We start from the raw sequence: 7500 nt of genomic DNA, 5'->3' as shown, positions 1-7500 counted from the left end.
TCTCTACTCCATATATCACTATCTATACTAATAAACAGATATGATTGTTAGATTTGATATACACCACCCCCACTATAAGTGATAGAATGTGTGTGTATATGTAAATATATATCAATCTCTACTAAATCAACAATCTATATATATCCACATAAATCTATACACAATATCTCCATCTATCTCAATAACTCTCTCACTCATACACCTCTAACCCTAAACCAGTATAAACCAAACTAAACAATCAAACTATAAATCTATACTCTCACTCACATATCACACTACTATAACTATCACACTAGTGAAGAGGTGTGTGTGTGTGTGTGTGTATGTGAAAGTGTGTGTGTGTGTGTGTGTGTGTGTGTGAGAGATTGTAATAAATCTATAAAATATATACGTTTATATATATAGATATATCTCTCTCTATAACTCATAATTTAAATGTATGTCTATATACTATATATGTGTTGTGTGTGTGTGTGATGTGTGTGAGTGTGGTGTGTGTGAGTGTATGTATATTTATATAAAACAATAAAATCAATAACTTAAAAAAACAATCACTATATATATATATAAATATATATATATAAACTCTAGTATATAAATATATATATGCAATATAACTATATATAATCATATATATAAATATATCAGGACGCCCACCCACCACACACATAAAGACCCACAGACACACATACACCCACACATACACACACAACACACACACCCACACACACACACACACATATATATAAATATATATATATATTATATATAAATATATCACATATATATAAATAAATATATATATATCTATGTGTGTGTGTGTGTGAGTGGTGTGAGTTACATAGATATATATATATAAAATATATATCAAAATATAAATATATATATATATATAAATATATATATATCTATATATCTACATATAACTAGAATGTTGTTGAGTGTGTTATATATATATAAAAAAATCATCCTATATAATAATATATAAATATAAAAATACTATATATATATATCTATACAACTATATAAAAAATATATAATATATATAATACAACTATATATATTAATTTTAAATATTTATATATATATATTTCTATATATCCAGTATAAGAATGTACTATATTAAGTCATTTAATTTATAATATGTACCTATAAACCGATAATTTATAAATATATATATAAATAATATATTTTTTTAATATAATAAATCCTATATATCAATCTATTAACCAACTATATGTTTATCTATAAAAATCTATATCTATCAAGAATATATATATTTAAAAACAACATCTCAAAAAATACATATATATACATTATTTATATATACCCTATATATATATATAAAAATATAATATATATATAAATATATAAATATAATATCAGATATCTTGTGAGTGTGTGTGTGTGTGTGGTTGTGAGTGTGTGGGGTGTGTGTGTGTGTGTGTGTGTGTGTGTGAGATGTGTGTGTGTGTGATGTGTCTGGTGTCTGTGTGGGGTGTGTTTGTGTGTGTCTGTGTGTGTGTTGTTGGTGTCTCTGTGAGTTTGTGTGTGTGTTGTGTGTGTGGTATTTTATCTATACCTATATCATATGTATATATATATATATATATATATATATATATATATATATATATATATATATATATATATTTTTTATATGGTGTGTGTGTGTGTGTGTGTGTGTGTGTGTGTGTGATGTGTGTGTTGTGTAGTGTGTGTGTTGTGTGCGTGTGTGTGCATAGTGTGGGGGGGTGTTGGTTTTTGAGTGGGTGTGTGTGCTTTGTAATTATATATATATATATATATAATATATAATATATATATATATATTATAATGTAAGATATATATATACATATATATATAAATATATATGTAAATATATATATATATATAATATATTTATATATATATTTATCATCGTATATAAATCTATAGCTCTGGACTCACAAACCACACATACAGACACACAGACAAACAGACACACACACAGAGTACTACACACCAACAATAAGCACACACACACACAAAATATATATATATATATATATAATATATAGAATACAATATATATATAATAATATAAATATCCATATATATATATATATATATATAAATATATATATAAAGTAATATTTATATTTACATATACATCTAATATACATATTATATATTATGTGTGTGTGTGTCTATATATATATATATGTATAACGTGTATATAATAATATAAAGTTATATATATTTATATATATATATTAAAATATATTTATATATATATATATATAATATATATATATATAGTATATATATACATATATATTGTATGTGTAATGCGGTGTGGGGGGGGGGGGGGGGGGGGGGAGTGTATATAGTGTGGTATATATATAGTATATATATATATATATTTTAGAATATATATATATATATATATATATATATAGAATATGTTTTTTTATTTTATATATATGTATATATGTATATATAATATATATATATATTTATTATATATGTATATAGATATATGTATATATTATATATGTATATATATAATAAAAAAAAAAAACAAAAATAATAATTAATTTTGTATATTTTAAATACAATAATATACATAATTATACATATATTAAATATATAGATATAATATTTTATTATATATTTTAAAAATATATATATTACATATATATATATATTAAATATATATAAGTATATGGTATCTATATATAAATCTATATATATATATAATAAATATATATAATATAAATGTATTTGTGTGTGAGATGTATGGTGTGATAGATAGTTGATACAAGTGTGTGTGTTGTGAGTGTGTGTACAATATCACTCATATCAAACAATACTCTCTCTATCCCTATCATCTCTACAAATTATACATTTTATATACTCACTCACAAGCCTCTCAACACTCTCAATCTCAATCTCTCTATATATATATTATAGATATATTTTTTATTTTTTAGTTTTTTTATTTTTATATATATTACCCTATATGTATATATAGATATTGTTCTTTACTCAAACTACCATATATTACTCTATACTATAAAAATATTTTTTTTTACACACTCACAATTTTTTTTTTTAAACACAAGAAAACCTATACTCAACACTCACATATATACAGTACAAGTCACTAAACTACCTAACACACCCCCACTCTCACCACACACAGAGATTGTTAGATGTGATAGAGAGAGTGTGAGAGATGTGTTGTGTAGATGTGTGTGAGTTCTGTGTGTGTGTGTGAGTGAATGTGTGACGGTGTGTGTGTGAGAGTGTGTGTGTCTCTCTGAGGTTTGTGTGTGTGTGTGTATTATCTATCTATACCTATATCAATATGTCTATATTTACATATACATATTAGCTATATATATAAATCATATAAAAAAAAATATATTATATATAAATATATATATGTGTGTGTGTGATTGAGAGAGTGTGTGTGTGTGTGTGTGGAGAGTGTGTGTGTGAGTGTGGTGTGTGTGTGTGTGAGTGTGTGTGTGTGTGTGTGGGTAGTGGAGTGTGAGTGTGTGTGTGAGGTTTTTGGTATATATTCTTTATATCAATATCTCACTAACAATTCATCTACTCACAAAATATACATAACTCTATATATCAAATCTATATATACCAAATCATGGGAATCTCAAAATATATATCAATATTGGTATAAATTAAACTATACATCATACCTCTATATCCATCTATCTCCTGTATGTATGAGTGTGTGTGTGGTAAATATACTCTCTATGTATAATAAATCTATAATTTAACCAGATCTCTATCTTATATATATAAATATCATATTGATAATCCATATATATGTGTATAAGAGACATTTAGTGTGGGTTTGTATACTGAATCATATACTATATATCTATATCATATAAATATATATCTATAACTATAAAAAAAACTCTATAAATAGTTTAACATATCGAACATACTATATGTATAACAAAACAGACAATGTTTATATATCTATATTAAAGCCAATCAAAATCCTATACCCAAACTAAAATCTATATTATCAAACATAAATATATACAACAAATAATAAATAAATCTATACTATAAATATATCTAAGTATCATTATCATGTATTTTACATATAAATATTTATATCTATATATATAATATCTAAATAAATAACACTAAATATCTAAAATGTATATTCTCAAATCTCAAATAGGTATATCTCAATATTTTAAAAATCTCTAACATATCAAAAACTATATCACTATCTATAAATATATATTGTAAGTGGAGTGTGTGTGTGTGTGTGTGTATTGTGTGTATATCACTATATATTTACACCCTCACTCTAACACTATATTATATATATATTTCCAAATATCTCTCTAAAGATATCTATCTATATATATCTTTTATTACAAATCACCCACGACAATATATATATCTATATATCTATATATTTAATCTATATATATATAAATTTTACCTACCTATATGTCTATTTCTTTATAATTTCTATATATATCTAAAACAAATAATCTAAATATATATATATATCATATATGTAAGTTGTGTTTGTTTATTTAAGTATATTAATACACTATACTCATATCACTATATATTCTCTCTCAAACAAAATATTTATATATATAAACCATCACTCATATATGTCATGTTTAAATAAAAATATACATAAATATATATCTCAAATTAAAAATATAGATACTCACTCACTCTATACTCACTATATATCTAAATATAAATATATATGTCTGATCTGTCTAAATAACACAACATAACAAATCTATACTATCTCAGAAATCTACAACATAACACTTCTAAACATCACTATAATAAAAACACATTTATAAGTAGAATATACATGTATTATATTATTATTGTTCATTCATGAATGTATGCAAATAAGTACACACTTTTATCCGTCCCATTCAAACGCACTGAATCACCGATCCCGGCGCTTCACAAAGCCGTATCTAAAAGAAAATCTAAAAGTGGGACATCATTTATGGCTCACAATGTGATGCAATTAAAGGGAGTCTCTATAAATATTTTCTGGATATGAATAAACAGAAATCCTTCTCCGGTCCATTTTTTTTTTTTTTTTTTTTTTTTTTTTTTTTTTTTTTTTGGTCGCTCCAGTTATTAATGGAAAAGATGAAGAGGAAACCAGGATGTCCTCCCGGGCAGTCACAGCTATTAGATCTGTCTCTCATCATCTACGGGCTTGCTATTTTTACGACCTATTCTTTCCATGCAAGACAACTGTGCATCCTTGCTTTCTTTCTTCCTCTTTCTTCCCTGCTATCTTCTCTTTCTCTCTCTTTTTCTCTTTCTTTTACTCTCTTTCTTTCTCCCTGTCTCTCTCTTTCTTTCTCTCTCTCTCTCTTTATTTCTTTTACTCTCTTTCTTTCTCCCTGTCTCTCTCTTTCACTCTTTCTTTCTCTCTCTCTCTCTCTCTTTCTGTTTCTCTCTATCTATCTATCTATCTCTATATATCTATCTATTTATCTATTTATCTCTCTCTCTCTCTCTGTTCTTGCTCTCATTCAGTGTGCCACATTCATCACAGGAATAAAACCCGCCGCGTCAACCTAGCCAACCAGAACCAAGCCCATAATAACAACACAACAAAGGTCTCAACAGAAAAAAAAGAAAACAACAACAACAACAACAACAAAAATAGAACAAAAATACAAGTGACTCAGCATGTGGCACAGTGACAACTCCCCAGAAACAGCTAGAGTTAATGAACGAGTGAATGAATGGCAGGCCGGGGACGCAGCCAAAGAGACAACAGTGCTGCCGCGGGTCGGAGGGGGAGGAAAACACAGGAAGAGAGAAGTTAATGGGGGAAGGGATCAACAGGTGGAGCAGAGAGGGAGTGGGGAGGAGGAGGAGGTGGTGGTGGTGGTGGTGGAGAAGGAATAGGAGGAGGAGGAGGAAGAGGAGGAGGAGGTGGAAGAAGAGGAGGAGGAGGAAGAGGAAGAGGAGAAGGAAGAAGAGGAGGAGGAGGAAGAAGAGAGGGAGGAAGAAGAGGAGGAGGCGGAAGAAGGGGAGGAGGAGAGGAGAGGGGGACCTCAACAGGTGAGACGAGGTGGGGGGTTGGGCGGGATCGGGGAAACAAGAGTGCCGTCCCCCCCACAACTCCCTCTTCGCCTCTCCATTCATCAGCTAGTGCAGCCCCGCCCACTCGACCCACCCCACCCCACCCCCTTGTCCTGAGGGCACTGTGGACGCAGCAGAAGGAGGAGGAGGAGCCGATGTCTGGCGACTGTTTTCATATTGATCATTACCTTGCATTGTGCAACAGGGACGCGAGAGCCAGGCCGAGCGCCACGCACGCAGCCTCCGACGCCGAGATGCGTGGCGGGGGGGAGGGGGGAAGGGGGGGAGAGGAAGAAGAGGAGGAGGAGAGAGAGGAAGAAGAGGAGGAGGGAGAGGGAGAGGAAGAAGAAGAGGAGGAGGGAGAGGAAGAAGAGGAGGAGGGAGAGGAAGAAGAAGAGGAGGAGGGAGAGATAGTAGAGGAGGAGGGAGAGGAAGGAGAGGAGGAGGGAGAGGAAGAAGAGGAGGAGGAGGGAGAGGAAGAAGAGGAGGAGGAGGGAGAGGAAGGAGAGGAGGAGGGAGAGGAAGAAGAGGAGGAGGAGGGAGAGGAAGAAGAGGGGGAGGAGGGAGAGGTAGGAGAGGAGGAGGGAGAGGAAGGAGAGGAGGAGGGAGAGGAAGGAGAGGAGGAGGGAGAGGAAGAAGAGGAGGAGGGAGAGGAAGAAGAGGAGGAGGGAGAGGAAGAAGAGGAGGAGGGAGAGGAAGAAGAGGAGGAGGAAGAGGAAGAAGATGATAAGGGAGAGGAAGAAGAGGATAAGGGAGATGAATGAGAGGAGGAATGAGAGGAAGAAGAGCAGGAGGGAGAAGAAGAAGGAGAGAGGAAAGAAGATGGAAAAGAGATAGAGGAAAATAGAGAAAAGGGAGATGATGATGATGATGAAGAGGAGGAAGAGAAAAAGGAGAAATTTGGGGCGAGTGAGAGAACGTCCCCCCTTCCGCCCACGCGGCGCAGTGGGGGAGGCGGAGCTTCTGTCGGCAGAGACTCCTCGTATTCTGACGACACTCCACTATCTCCCTCGCCCGCCCCCGTTCGCGGGCGCGTCTGACGCCGCTCGGGCGCTACTTCCGCTGCCACTCCTTCCTACGCTGGGTCGGCCTCGCTCGCCCGAGCCCCCGGTCGGGGCGGCAGCCTCGTGCGCGTGGCTCCCGCGCGCGCCCCGTTCGTTCCCCGACCTCGTCCTAGGCCGCCTCGACGCGTCCGCACCGACTCTGTCTTATTCCTCGCCCGCTTCTTTCCGTCTCCCTCGTCCCTCCTCTCCTCCGGACTCCCTCGCGTTCCCGCCCCCCTTGCACTTGCCCCAAACCACTCTTCCCCCTGCCCAGTCCTCGCCGGCCCGCGGACTCGGCCGCGGCTTGCCCCCTCTGTTCTCCTCCTCCGCCCGTCGTAG

Source organism: Penaeus japonicus, unplaced genomic scaffold (genome assembly GCF_977035675.1).
Source record: "Penaeus japonicus unplaced genomic scaffold, GWHDUDI00000001_assembly GWHDUDI00000031, whole genome shotgun sequence".
Classification (NCBI taxonomy): Eukaryota; Metazoa; Arthropoda; class Malacostraca; order Decapoda; family Penaeidae; genus Penaeus; species Penaeus japonicus.
Note: the sequence above shows the minus strand (reverse complement) of the source record.